Genomic DNA, 14,599 nt, shown 5'->3' on the forward strand with positions numbered 1-14,599 from the left:
CCCTCTTTCCCCCCCATCCCCTGACAGGCTCCGGTGCGTGACGTTCCCCTCCCTGTGTCCATGTGTTCTCATTGTTCAAATTCCACTTATGAGTAAGAACATGCTGTTTGGTTTTCTGTTCCTGTGTTAGTTTGCTGAGAATGATGGCTTCCAGCTTCATCCATGTCCCTGCAAAGAACATGAACTCATCGTTTTTTATGGCTGCGTAGTATTCCATGGTGTATATGTGCCACATTTTCTTTTTTATAGCTGCATTGTATTCCATGGTGTATATGTGCCATATTTTCTTTATCCAGTCTATCACTGATGGGCACTTGGGTTGGTTCCAAGTCTGCTACTGTGAATAGTGCTACAATGAACACACATGTGCATGTGTCTTTATAGAACAATTTATAATCCTTTGGGTATATACCCTAAAACGGGATTGCTAGGTCAAATGGTATTTCTGGTTCTAGATCCTTGAGGAATCGCCACACTGTCTTCCACAATGGTTGAATTAATTTACACTCCTAACAACAGTGTAAAAGTGTTCCTATTTCTCCACATCCTCGCCAGCATGTTTCCTTTTTTAAATTGTACTATAGGTTCTGGGGTACATGTGCAGATTATGCAGGATTGTTGTATAGGTACACACATCAATGTGGTTTGCTGCCTCCATCCCTCTGTCACCTACATCTGGCATTTCTCCCCGTGTTATCCCTCCCAACCTCCCCACCCCCCATCCCTCCCTTGGCCCCCTCAACAGACCCCAGTGTGTGATGCTCCCCTCCCTAAGTCCATGTGTTCTCATTGTTCAACACCCACCTATGAGTGAGAACATGCAGTGTTTGATTTTCTGTTCTTGCGTCAGTTTGCTGAGAATGATGGTTTCCAGATGCATCCATGTCCCTACAAAGGACACAAACTCCTCGTTTCTTATGGCTGCATAGTATTCCATGGTATATATGTGCTACAGTTTCCTTGTCCAGTCTATTGTTGATGGGCATTTAGGTTGGTTCCAGGTCTTTGCTATTGTAAACAGGGCCACTATGAACATTCGTGTACATGTGTCCTTTAACACAATGATTTATAATCCTTTGGGTATATACTCAGTAATGGGATTGCTGGGTCAAATGGGATTTCTATTTCTAGGTCCTTGAGGAATTGCCACACTGTCTTCCCCAATGGTTGAACTAGTTTACACTCCCACCAACAGTGTAAAAGTGTTCCTATTTCTCCACATCCTCTCCAGCATCTGTTGTTTCCAGATTTTGTAATGATCACCACCATTCTAACTGGCATGAAGTGGTATCTCAATGTGGTTTTGATTTGCATTTCTCTGAGTTCAAGTCCTGTATAACCCGTTAATTTTCTGTCTCATTGATCTAATATTGATAGCAGGGTGTTAAAGTCTCCCACTATTATTGTGTGGGAGTCTAAGTCTCTTTGTAGGTCAACAACTTGCTTTATGTACCTGGGTGCTCCTGTATTGGGTGCATATATATTTAGGATCCTTAACTCTTCTTGATGCATTGATCCTTTTACCATTATGTAATGCCCTTCTTTGTCTCTTTTGATCTTTGTTAGTATAAAGTCTATTTTATCAGAGATTAGGATTGCAACACCTTTTTTTTTGGCTCTCCACTTGCTTGATAAAACTTCCTCCATCCCTTTATTTTGAGCCTATGTGTGTCCTTGCACGTGAGATGGGTTTCCTGAATACAGCACACCAATGGGTTTTGAATTTTAATCCAATTTGCCAGTTTGCCAGTCTGTGTCTTTTGATTGGGGCATTTAGCCCATTTGCATTTAAGGTTAATATTGTTATGTGTGATTTGATCCTGCCATTTTGATGCTAGCTGGATGTTTTGCCTGTTAGTTGACACATTTTCTTCATTGTGTTGATGCTCTTTACCATTTGCTATGTTTTTGGAGTGGCTGGTACTGGTTGCTACTTTTCTTGTTTAGTGCTTCTTTCAGAAACTCCTGTAAGGCAGGCCTAGTGGTGACAAAATCTCTCAATAATTGCTTGTCCGTAAGGGATTTTATTTCTCCTTCACTTATGAAGCTTAGTTTGGCTGGATATGAAATTCTGGGTTGAAAGTTCTTTCCTTTAAGGGTGTTGAATATTGGCCCCCACTCTCTTCTGGCTTGTAGGGTCTCTGTCAAGAGATCTGCTGTGAGTCTGATAGGCTTCCCTTTGTGGGTAACCCGAACTTTCTCTCTGGCTGCCCTTAGCATTTTTTCCTTCATTTCAACCCTGGTGTATCTGACGATTATGCGCCTTGGGGTTGCTCTTCTTGAAGAATATATTTGTGGTGTTCTCTGTAATTCTTGGACTTGAATATTGGCCTGCCCTGCTGGGTTGGGGAAGTTTTTCTGGATAATATCTTGAAGAGTATTTTCCAGCTTGGATTCATTCTCCCCGTCACATTCAGGTACACCTATCAAACGTAGATTAGGTCTTTTCACATAATCTCATATTTCTTGGAGGCTTTGTTCATTTCTTTTCACTCTTTTTTCTCTATTCTTGCCTTCTCATTTTATTTCATTGAGTTGATTTTCAATCTCTGATATCCTTTCTTCTGCTTGGTCGATTCAGCTACTGAAACCCGTGTATGCTTCGTGAAGTTCTCGTGCTGTGTTTTTCAGCTCCATTAAGTCGTTTATATTCTTCTCTAAGCTGTTTATCCTAGTTAGCATCTCATCTAACCTTTTTTCTAGGTTCTTAGTTTCTTTGCATTGGGTTAGAACATGTTCTTTTAGCTCTGAGAAGTTTGTTATTATCCACCTTCTGAAGCCTGTTTCTGTCAATTCATCGGATTCATTCTCCATCCATCTTTGATCCCTAGCTGGTGAGGAGTTGTGATACCCTGGAGAAGGAGAGGTGTTCTGGTTTTTGTTTTCCTCCTTTTTGCGCTGGTTTCTTCCCATCTTAGTGGTTTTATCTATCTGTGGTCTTTAGAGTTGGTGACTTTTGGATGGGCTCTCTGAGTGGATGTCCTTTTTGTAGATGTCGAAGCTATTTCTTTCTGCTTCTTAGTTTTCCTTCTAACAATCAGGCTTCTCTGCTGCAGGACCACTGGAGGTCCACTCCAGACCCTGCTAACCTGTGTATCGGCTGCAGGGGCTGCAGAACAGCAAGGGGTGCTACAGGTTTCTTCCTCTGCTATCCTCGTCCCAGAAGGGTACCCACCAGATGTCAGCCTGAGCTCTCCTTTATGAGGTGTCTCTTTGGGTATACGGGGGTCAGGAGCTGCTTGAAGAGGCAGTCTAGTCTGTCCCTTACAAGAGCTCAAGTGCTGTGCTGGGAGGTCCACTGTTCCATGCAGAGCTGCTGGGCAGGTACATTTAAGTCTGCTGCAGCTGAACTCATAACTGCATCTTTTCCCAGGTGCTCTGTTCTAGGAAGGTCAGCTTTATTTGTAAGTCCCTGTTGTGCTGCTGCCTTTTTTCATAGATGCCCTGCCCCACACGGAGTAGTCTAGTCACAGTCTGCCAGCAGAGGTGTTGCTGAGCTGCCGCAGGCTCTGCCCAGTTGCTGTGTGAACTGCCTCAGTAGTGGGGGACACCATTCCCCACACTGAGCTGGACGGTCCTGGGTCCAACTGTGCTTGCTGTGAAACTCTCAATCCAGAGCGTTTCGGACTGCTTGTTTTGTGGGGGTGGTATCTGCCGAGCCAGATCCCCTGGCTCCCTGGTCTTAGCCCCTTTCCTTTCAGTTAAATGGGCGGCTCTGTCTCCCAGGCACTCCGGGCACCAGCCGAAAAGGCAGCCTAGACTTTTGTGAGTTTCTGTGTGGCAGGCACAGCACCGGCTGAAAATGCCATGCTGAAAACTTGTGGCGCTTTTCAGCCCAGGATCTCCTGGTCTGTGGGCAGTGAAAACTTGTTTGGAAATGGGGTGAGCACTCACCCTCTGCACCACTCTCACTGGGAACTGAACTTCAGAGCTGTTCCTATTCAGCCATCTTGGATCCCTCTGTTTACTGACCAATGTGGTTTTGATTGGCATTTCTCTAATGACCAGTGATGATGAGCTTTTTGTCATGTTTGTGGGCCGCATAAATGTCTTCTTTTGAGAAGAGTCTGTTTGTATCCTTTGCCCACTTTTTGATGGGGTTGTTTTTTTCTTGTAAATTTGTTTAAGTTTCTTGTAGATTCTGGATATTAGCTTTTTGTCAGATGGATAGGAAAAAATTTTCTCCTATTCTGTAGGCTGCCTGTTCTCTTTGATGATAGTTTATTTTGCTGTGCAGAAGCTCTTTAGTTTAATTAAATCCCATTTGTCAATTCTGGCTTTTGTTGCCATTGCTTTTGGTGTTTTAGTCATAAAGGCTTTCTCCGTGTCTATGCCCTGAATAGTATTGCCTAGGTTTTCACGGTTTTAGGTTTTCAAGGTTTTAGGTTTTACATTTAAGTCTCTAATCCATCTTGAGTTAATTTTTGTACAAGGTATAAGGAAGGGGTCCAGTTTCTGGTTTCTGCATGTGGCTAGTCAGTTTTCCCAGCACCGTTTACTAAATAGAGAATCCTTTCCCCATTTCTTGTTTTTGTCAGGTTTGTCAAAGATCAGATGATTGTAGATGTCTGGTTATTTCTTAGGCCTCTTTTCTGGTCCATTGGTCTATATATCTATTTTGGTAGTAGTACCATTCTGTTTTTGTTACCGTAGCCTTGTAGTATAATTTGAAGCCAGGTAGCATGACACTTCAAGCTTTGTTCTTTTTGCTTAGGATTGTTTTGGCTATATGAGCTCTTTTTTTAATTCCATGTGAAATTTAAAGTAGTCATTTTCTAATTCTGCAAAGAAAATCAATGGTAGGTTAATGGAAAATAGCATTGAATTTATAAATTACTTCAGGCAGTGTGGCCATTTTCACAATACTGATTCTTTCTATCCATGAGCATGGAATTTTTTTCCATTTGTTTGTGTCCTCTCTTATTTCCTTGCTTTAGCATCCTAGAGAGGGAGTCTCTTCTAATTACTTTTTATTCAGAACTTTCTGATTTATCCTGGGTGATAAATACCATTCTCATTAAATGTGCATTTTTATAAGCAGTTTTGCATAGATTTAATGTAAACTAAATAGTACATGATCTCTTTCTTCACTGATAACCAAGAACCTATCCCATCTCAAACAGGAATCTTGGGCATTCACAGCTTTCTATGTTTGTCAGCCACAAAAGAAACATTTGGAATATTACAGGTTATAAATTCATGGTGACAATTTTTTCATGGTGTATTAAAAGCTGGAATGTAGAGAATAGAGAGAAGGCTCTGACATATAAGGAAAAAGCATTTCTCAGAGCCCCTTGACTATCATGAGAATAAAAGGTGAAAAAGGAGTTGAACTGATTAGGCAAGAACTTCGTAAGTTGAGAAGTAAACATTTGCAAGTTCTACACACATATTTCAGAAGAAAAAGTGGACACAATCTCTGACCTGAGACACATTCACCTCAGAATAAGCCATTTTTTTCTTTTTCTCCTAATTTCCTTTTCTGGGTGTGATTATCTGCACAAATTACACCTGTTTCTTGAGAATATGTCTTTGAAGCATCAGCAAAACTCCTTCCCTTGAAACCACCATACCCACAGGCAGAAAGACCTAGAATTGCAGATAAAGACTGCCATTGTGTGTCCTTTATCACAGGAGAGGTTCACAACCAGTAAAGTCCTACATAAAAACCAAAATTTGAGTTTCCCCTTTCCGACATTCAGTTGCCCTTCTCTGCCACAGATGCCAGCAATTTCTACTGCAGCAATGGGAATATGGGCTGCACCGATCTAACCCTACCAAACCCAAACAGAGCAGTCTCTATGATCTTCATCATTAGGAACTAAAGCTACACTCACCTCTGATAAATGTATCTGAAAATCTGAAAGCACTGTGGTTAACCCCGGGCTCACCTTAGCCTCGCATGTGGCACTTAATTCAAACAACATAGCTGCCGGGGGGAAGTGGAGCAAGAAGACTAAATAGCACCGTCCAGCAACCAACCCCCAGATAAAACCAAACAGAATGACTATCCAAATAAGAAACGTCTTCATAACAACCAAAACTCTGGGGAGTGATTACAGTACCAAGTTTTAGCATCACATCAAGAGGCACTAAAGAGGGTAAAAAAGAAAGCTGTTACCTGCCAACAGCACCCCTCCTCCATTCCCTGGAAGTGCAACATGGCAGAGAGAGAGAATTTGTGTGCTTACAGAAGGGAGAGTGCAGTGATCATGAGACTATGCAGTAAAACTCTGTGCTGCCTGTCATAGCAGAAAGCAACATGGGGCAGAGTTCAGCCAGTGCCCACAGCGGGAGCACTCAGACTAGCCTAGTTGAGAGAAAGTGTCCATTTCAGTGGTCAAAACCTGAGTTTCATGTAGCCCCACCACCATGGTCTAAAGCACTCTGGGGATCTAAATAAACTTGAAAGGCAGTCTAAGCCACTGGGACTGCAATTCCTGGGCAAATCCTGGGGCTTTGCTAGGCTCAGAGTCAGAAAGCTTGAAGTACATGTGATCTTCTGAGATGCCAAATGGGATGGCCAAGAGAGTGCATGCCTCCCCCTGACCCCAGGCACAGGCAGTGCAGTTCACAGCTGAGGAGAGGGGAGAGAAGAGTAAAGACTCTGTCCTGGAACTTGGATATCATCTCAGCCACAGTAGAATAGAGTACCAGAGTAAGTGCTGAGGCCGCCGTTCTAGGGCTTAGTTTTTGGGTGACAGTTCTGAGACATAGCCTGGGCCGGAAGAGAACACGCTGCCTTGAAGGGAAGGATCAGCTCTGAGAGGATTCAACACCTGCTGACTAAAGGGCCCGTGGGCCTAGAATAAACATCAGCAGTAACCAGGTAGTACTTGCTGCAGCCCTTGTGGGCCGAGACCCAGTGCAGTGCAATCCAAGCTGTGGCAGCCATGTGGGGACACTCCTGCTTGAGGAAGAGAGGGAAGAGTACAGGGGACTTTGTCTGGAAGCCTGATTACCAGCTTGGCCACAGTGGGGTAGCAGTAACAAGATGGACCTGAGGTCTCTGATTTCAGGTCTTGGCTCCTGGATGACATTTCTGGAACCACCCTGGGCCAGAGAAGAACCCATTGCCCTGAAGCAAAAGATCTGGCAGAGTTCACCACAAGCTGACTGAAGATCCTTGGGTCTTCAGGGTATACCAGCAGTAGCCTGGCAATACTTGCTGTGGGCTCTGGGTGGTGATGGAAATGGGGAGTGGCTTCTTATGCTTGAGAAAAGAGTAGAAAGGATGTCTCACAGCCTCAGTGTCAGCTAAGCCACAGGAGAATAGGGCACCAAGTAGATTCGATTCCTAAGGTGCCCTATTCTGTTCTTGCTACCAAATGACATGTTCTTGCTACCAAATTGCATTTTGCTACCCCCAGCCCAGGGTGGGTAACAGAGCTCACTGCCCTGAAGGAAAGGACATGAGGCTGGCTGCATTCATCGCCTCCTGACTGAAGAGACTTGGGTCTTGAATGAGCATCAGCAGTAGCTAGGTGGTGTCACTGTGGACCTTATGTGAGACCCAGTCCCATGCTGGCTTTGGGTCTGACTTAGTGTAGTCCTAGTGATGGTGGCCACAGGGGTACTTGTGTTACACCGGCCCTGGTTCCAGGCAGCTCAGCATGGAGAGAGAGAGAGATTCCATTTATCTGGCAGATAGTAAAAAAAAAAAGAAAGAAAGAAAGAAAGAAAGAAAAGGAAAAGAGTCTGCCTGGTAATCTAACCCAGAGACTCTCTTGGATCTTACCAAGACCAGCAAAGTGGTACCTCTACAAGCCTGCAAGCACCACAGTGTTATTCAGGTTGGGATGTCCCCTAATGCAGCTATGACTGCAATGTCCAAAGGCTTAGATTACAACACTCAATTCCCTTTGAATACTTGGAAAGCCTTTCTAAGAAGAACAGGTATTAAACAGCCCAGAATGCAAAGACTAAAATAAATACCTAACTCATTAACGCCCAGACATCAATGAACATCCACAAAAATCGAGACTATTCAGGAAAACACAACCCCATTAAATGAACTAAATAAGGCACTAGTGTGCAAATCCTGAGTGACAGAGATACGTAAGCTTTCAGACAGGAAATTCAAAATAGCTATTTTCAAAAAAGCTCAGCAAAATTCAAAATAACAACAACAAAAAAAGAAATTCGCAATCTAATCCAATAAACAAATTTATTAAAATCATTTTGAAGAATCAAGCAAAAATTCTCATGCTGAAAATTCAGATGACACTGAAGAATGCATCAAAGTCTCTAAACAGCAGAACTGATCAAGAAGAAGAATTATGAGTTTGAACACAGGCTATTTGAAAAAAATACAATCAGATGAGACCAAAAAAAAAAGCCTCGAGAGGGCAACTCTAAGAGTTATGGCCTTAAAGAGGAGGTAGAGAAAAAGTTCTGGGTAAAATGTTTAATCAAAGAGATAATGAGAACTTCCCATACCTAAAAAAAAAAAAAAAAAAAAAAATTAATATTCGAATACAAGAAAGTTATAGAATACCAAAAAAAAAACATATTAATATTCAAATACAAAAAGGTTATAGAATACCAACCACAATTCACTTAAAAATGACTACCTGAACATCTTTAATTATAAAACTCTCAAAGGTCAAAGATAAAGGATTCTAAAAGCAGCAAGAGAAAAGAAACAAGTCAAGGTCAAAGATAAAGGATTCTTAACGCAGCAAGAGAAAAGAAACAAGTAACATTCAAAGAAGCAACAATATATCTGACAGTGGACTCTTCAGTGGAAATCTTACAGGCCAGGAAATGGTGACATGACATACTTTATGAAAGGAAAAAACTTTTACCCTAAAATAACACATTAGGCAAAAATATCCTTCAACCATGGAAAAAAAAACCCACAAAACTGACAAACAAGCTGAGACATTTTGTTAATACCCCTTGATCTGTCCTACAAAAAATGTTAAAGGCAGTTCTTCAGTCTAAAAGAACAGGACATTAATGAGCTTAATGAGCAACAAGAAAACATCTGGTACAGAACTCACTGGTAATATCAAGGACACAAACACAAAATTTTCTAGCATGTAAATGTGGTGTGTAAACAATTTATATTTTGAGAAGACTAAAAGATTAGTCTATAACTATTATTAAAAATAATAACTCTTTACCTCCTTTTTAAGGCCATAACTCTTATATTTCTAATTTTGAGGCTGTTATAGTTACTAAAAATACTAACTACAACAAGATTAAGACATAGACAGTATAATAAGATATAAATAAAAACAAAATGTTAAAAAGTTGGGAGATAAACTGTAGTTTTTACTAGTTTTCTCTTTGCTTTTTTGTTTGTTCATTTTTACAGTAAGTGTTGCCATCAGTTTAAAATAATAGGTTATAAGATCTTATTTGCAAGCCTTTGTAACCTCGAATTTTAAAAAAAACCTATGATAGACACACATACATAAAATCAAAAAATTAAAACATACCATTAGATAAAATCATCTTTACTAAAAGAAAGACAGGACAAATGGAAGAGAGGAGAGAAAAAAAGATCACAAAACAAGAAATTAGATAATAGAATGGCAGACATAAGTCTTTACTTATTAATAATAACACTGACTATAAATTAACTCCCCAATTAAAAGACGTAAATTGGCCAAATGGGTAAAATAAACAAACAAACAAAAAACAACTGCAGTTTTTTCAAACAGTCTGTTTTCTACAAGACACACACTCACCTGTAAAGACAGAGAACGACTGAAAATAAAAAGATAGAAAAAGATATTCCATGCAAATGGAAACCAGAAAAGAGCAGGAATAGCTATACTTATATTAAACAAAACAGATTTCAAGACAAAAACTATAAAAAGAGACAACAAAAGTTATTATAATAAAGTGGTCAATTCAGCAAGAGAATATAACAATTGTAAATTTATATGCACCTAACACTGGAGAACTCAGATATATGAAGCAAGTATTAGAGCTAAAGAGAGAGAGATCAACCCCAATACAATCATAGCTAGAGAGTTCAAGAAACCCACTGTCAGCAGGAGATAGATTATCCAGATACTAAAATCAACAAATAAACATTGGACTTAATTTGCACTATGCATCAAATAGACCTAATAGATATTTATCAAGCAATGTATATGTATCAACAAGCTACAGAATACTAATTCTACACTTCAGCCCCTGGGTTATTCTCAAGGATAGACCGTATGTTAGGTCACAAAGTAACTCTTAATCTCCCCCGAAATAAAATTATATCAAGTATTTTCTCTGATGTTAACAGAATAAAACTAGAAATCACTAACAGAAATTATAAAAACACACAGAATTTAAAATATGCTCCTGAAAGACTAGTGGGCCAACAAAGAAATTTTAAAAAATTTAAATGTTCTTGAAACAAATGAAAAAACATAACAAAACTATAAATACAGTGAAAGAAGTACTAAGAAGGTTTATAGCAGTAAGTGCCTACATCAAAAAGTTTTTTTAAAATCTCTAAATAAACTATTGATATAGCACATAGAACTAGAAAAGAACAAACCAAAAATTAGAAGGAAAAAAATAAAAATTACAGCAGAAATAAATGAATACAAAACAAAAAATTCAAAAGATAAACATAATGAAAAGTTCATTTTTTGAAAAAAAAAAAAAATTTACAAAACGTGAGATTCAGGATCCTACGGTGTTTGAATTACTTTCAGGTCTGAAGATGCCAAGTGCATTGAAAGACGGAGCTAGAATGGCTGATTGCTGTGCTGTTGAAGCTATTTTTCTAGAAATCTGGTTGAACTGCTCTGGAAGGGACTGTGTACCACAAACAGGCAGAGAAATATTCTGCCTGCAGATCTGGGGGCAAGCCAAAGAGAGAAAAGCCTCTCTGAACTAAAGCCTGTGTGTATCTCATGTGTTTATATCCTGTCTGGTAATTCTGTAGGGTTTGGAACAACGTAATTAAAAACAAAACTTCAACCTCAGAGACGCTCTAAAGTGGCAGAAAAGAAAACTGTTTTATTACATAATTAAACCTAAATTTGATATGCATCACAGGCAATCTGCTAAGAGATTACAAAAGCAGAAATAAAAATCACCATATTTAGTCTTGAAGTAGAAGACTTAACAGCATAATTTGTCATATATAGTTTATCCTAAATTAACCTGGAAATTGAGAAGGCTTTCTGCATATTGGTTATAAAATTTTCTTTATTTTTTTTTGAGATGGAGTCTCACTGTGGCCCAGGCTGGAGTGTAGTGGCATGATCTCGGCTCACTGCAACCTCCGACTCCCAGATTTAAGCAATTCTCCTGCCTCAGCCTCCTGACTAGCTGGGACTACAGGTGCATGCCAACATGCCTGGCTAATTTTTTTTTTTTTTTTTGAGACGCAGTTTCGCTCTTGTTACCCAGGCTGGAGTGCAATGACGCGATCTCGGCTCACCGCAACCTCCGCCTCCTGGGTTCAGGCAATTCTCCTGCCTCAGCCTCCTGAGTAGCTGGGATTACAGGCATGCGCCACCATGCCCAGCTAATTTTTTGTATTTTTAGTAGAGACGGGGTTTCACCATGTTGACCAGGATGGTCTCGATCTCTTGACCTCATGATCCACCCGCCTCGGCCTCCCAAAGTGCTGGGATTACAGGCGTGAGCCACCGTGCCTGGCCCGCCCAGCTAATTTTTTTTTTGTATTATTTATTAGAGATGGGGTTTCACCATATTGTCCAGGCTGGTCTCAAACGCCTAACCTCGTGATCCACCCCCTCAGCCTCCCAAAGTGCTGGGATTATAGGCGTGAGCCACCGTGCCCGGTCTATGTACACTTAACAATGGATTAAAATGATAAATTCTATGTTATGCATATTTTACCATGTTATTTTTAATAACTTCCATATAGAAAACCGATAAATAATTTAGCAAATATAATGGGGTGAAGATGACATTACCAAAACTACAATAAATACATATAGGATAAAATTTTAAAGAGACATGTAAAAAACATAAAAGAACAACCTTAAAAGACTTTAAAAGACAAAAAAAAAAAAAACCTTAAAAATTTTGTGGCCAGGTGTGGTGGCTCACACTTGTAATCCCAGCACTTTGGGAGGCTGAAGTAGGCAGATCACGAGGTCAAGAGTTCAAGACCAGCCTGACCAACATGGTGAAAACCTCATCTCTAGTAAAGATACAAAAATTGGCCAGACGTGGTGGTGCACCTGTAATCCCAGCTACTCAGGAGGCTGAGGCAGGAGAATCGCTTGAACCCAGGAACTGGAGGTTGCAGTGAGCTGAGATCACGCCACTGCACTCCAGTCTGGGTGACAGAGTGAGATTTCACCTCAAAAAAAAAAAAAAGGTAACATCCTAGAGACATCGATTTTAACATAATTTTAGGTATTTAACACAACAGACAAAAATTTGATGAATAAAGACGGTTGGCTCATAAATTTGAAAATAATATAAAAATAGAAATATACACTAAGATTACACAGAGATACATATTTTTACCTCTCAATTGTAAGAAAATTCCACAATATTTAGTGATGCTGTAAAAAACAGACATTCCTGTGTAATCAAATTAGAAGAGAATATACAAAATAACTAAGCATTAACTTTGAATCCTGGTAACTCAATTCTATGACCATACCATGCAACAGAGCTTTAAAAACATTAGAGAAATACTTCAGAGGTTATTCCCTGTGACTTTATGGGTCACAGCAAAGTAACAGAGCAGCTATGTTTATTTATAGGGCACAAAGTGAATAATCTCATGCCACCATCTTATTAGAACACTCAGCAGCCATTAAGATAGAAGAGAAAGACCTCTGTGTGTCTGTATAAAGCCTTGGTCACAGCATATTATAAAGCGTTGTGTCAGTGTGAGAACATGATTATAGTAAGAAACGTATTTTGGTCTCCACCCCAGCAAGTTCAGTTCCTGAAGTTCTAAGCAACCTCATCTTTCTCCCCTTTGGAGAACAAACCTGAAGATAAGTCTTTCTTTCACTGCATACACCAACCAGAAGCTGAGGTTTGCTTTCAGACATGGTGGGCATCCAGGGCAAGGCTTTCCTCACAAGCAGAAGCCAGCCCAAAACAGCTACTTACTGGGAGAGTCTCTGCATAGACTAATGCCTGCTGTACATATGTGCCGCCTCCACAGGGCCTGGCAGCTCATGTATTTATGCCTAGGTGGGTGTTCCAAGACAGACTTCTCCTCCTACTGCTTCCACCCTGCACTGGATATACATAATCTATTAACAATGAGAAGTAAGATACAACTTTTTTTATCTGATTAATGTGAGCAACCTCTAAATTATTAGGCCCTGAGGCACAGGAATGAGGAAACAGTCATGTCCCACCAACTCCCTGTATTAGTGTGTTTTCATGCTGCTGATAAAGGCATACCTGAGACTGGGAAATTTATAGAAGAAAAAGGTTTACCTGGACTTACAGTTCCACATGGCTGGGGAGGCCTCACAATTATGGTGGGATGCAAGAAGGAACAAGTCAAGTAGCACCTCCACAGGCAGATAAGCGTCCTCATCAAGCATCTCCCTGAAAACACAGCCAGGTAAATCCACAAAGATGGGAAAAAACCACTGCAAAAAAGATGAAACCATCAAAGACCAGAACACCTCTTCTCCTTCAAGGGATCACAACTCCTCAACAACATAGGATCACAACTTCACCAAGGAGTGTGATGAATTGACAGAAACAGGTTTCAGAAGATGGATAATAACAAACTTTTCTGAGTTAAAGGAACATGTTCTAACTCAATGCAAAGAAATCAGAAACTCTGAAAAAAGGTTAGATTAAATGCTACCTAGAATAACCAGCTTAGAGAAGAACATAAACAAGTTGATGGAGTTGAAAAACACAGCATGAGAACTACGTGAAGCAAACACAAGTTTTAATAGCCAAATCAATCAAGCAGAAGGATATCAGACATTGAAGATCAACTCAATGAAATAAAAACAGAAGGCAAGATGAGAGGAAAAAAGAGTGAAAAGAAATGAACAAAGCCTCCAAGAAATATGGGATTATGTGAAAAGACCTAATCTACACTTGATTGGTGTACCTGAATATGATGGAGAGAATGAATCCAAGCTGGAAAACATGCTCCAGGATATTATCCAGGAGAACTTCCTAAGCCTAGCAAGGCAGTCCAAATTTCAAATTCAAGAAATACAGAGAACTCCACAAAGATATTCCTCAAGAAGAGCAACCCCAAGACACATAATCTTCAGATTCACCAGAGTTGAAATGAAGGAAAAAATGCTAAGGGCAGCCAGAGAGAAAGGTCAGGTCACCCACAGAGGAAGCCCATCAGACTCACAGCAGATCCTTGGCAGAAACCCTACAAGCCAGAAGAGAGTGGGGGCCAATATTCAACATCCTTAAAGAAAAGAACTTTCAACCCAGAATTTCATATCCAGCCAAACTAAGCTTCATAAGTGAAGGAGAAATACAATCCCTTATGGACAAGCAATTATTGAGAGATTTTGTCACCACCAGACCTGCCCTACAAGAGCTCCTGAAAGAAACAATAAGCACGGAAAGGAACAAGTACCAGTCACTGCAAAAGCAAACCAGTTGGCAAAGACCAAAAATGCAATGAAGAAAATGAGTCAACTAA

The 14,599-nt window shown here is 40.2% G+C and overlaps 1 protein-coding gene across 5 annotated transcripts in view; it reads right to left on the reverse strand.

The window, feature by feature from the left end:
* Nucleotides 1-14,599, reverse strand: part of LOC105714964 (zinc finger protein 736-like) — a 55,614-nt gene that overhangs the window by 29,250 nt on the left and 11,765 nt on the right. Inside the window, exon 1 of one of the 5 annotated variants that reach the window (XM_064375596.1) lies at nt 13,405-13,611. The exons of 3 other annotated variants lie outside the window; for them this stretch is intronic. The gene's annotated coding sequence lies outside the window, so the exon portion shown is untranslated. Of the gene's footprint in view, nt 1-804; nt 5,832-13,404; nt 13,612-14,599 lie in introns of those variants that run through there. One more of the 5 variants, XM_064375598.1, reaches the window with a different exon arrangement.

This window comes from Aotus nancymaae, unplaced genomic scaffold (assembly GCF_030222135.1).
Source record: "Aotus nancymaae isolate 86718 unplaced genomic scaffold, 86718_ANA_hifiasm-v0.15.2.pri h1tg000012l, whole genome shotgun sequence".
NCBI lineage: Eukaryota > Metazoa > Chordata > Mammalia > Primates > Aotidae > Aotus > Aotus nancymaae.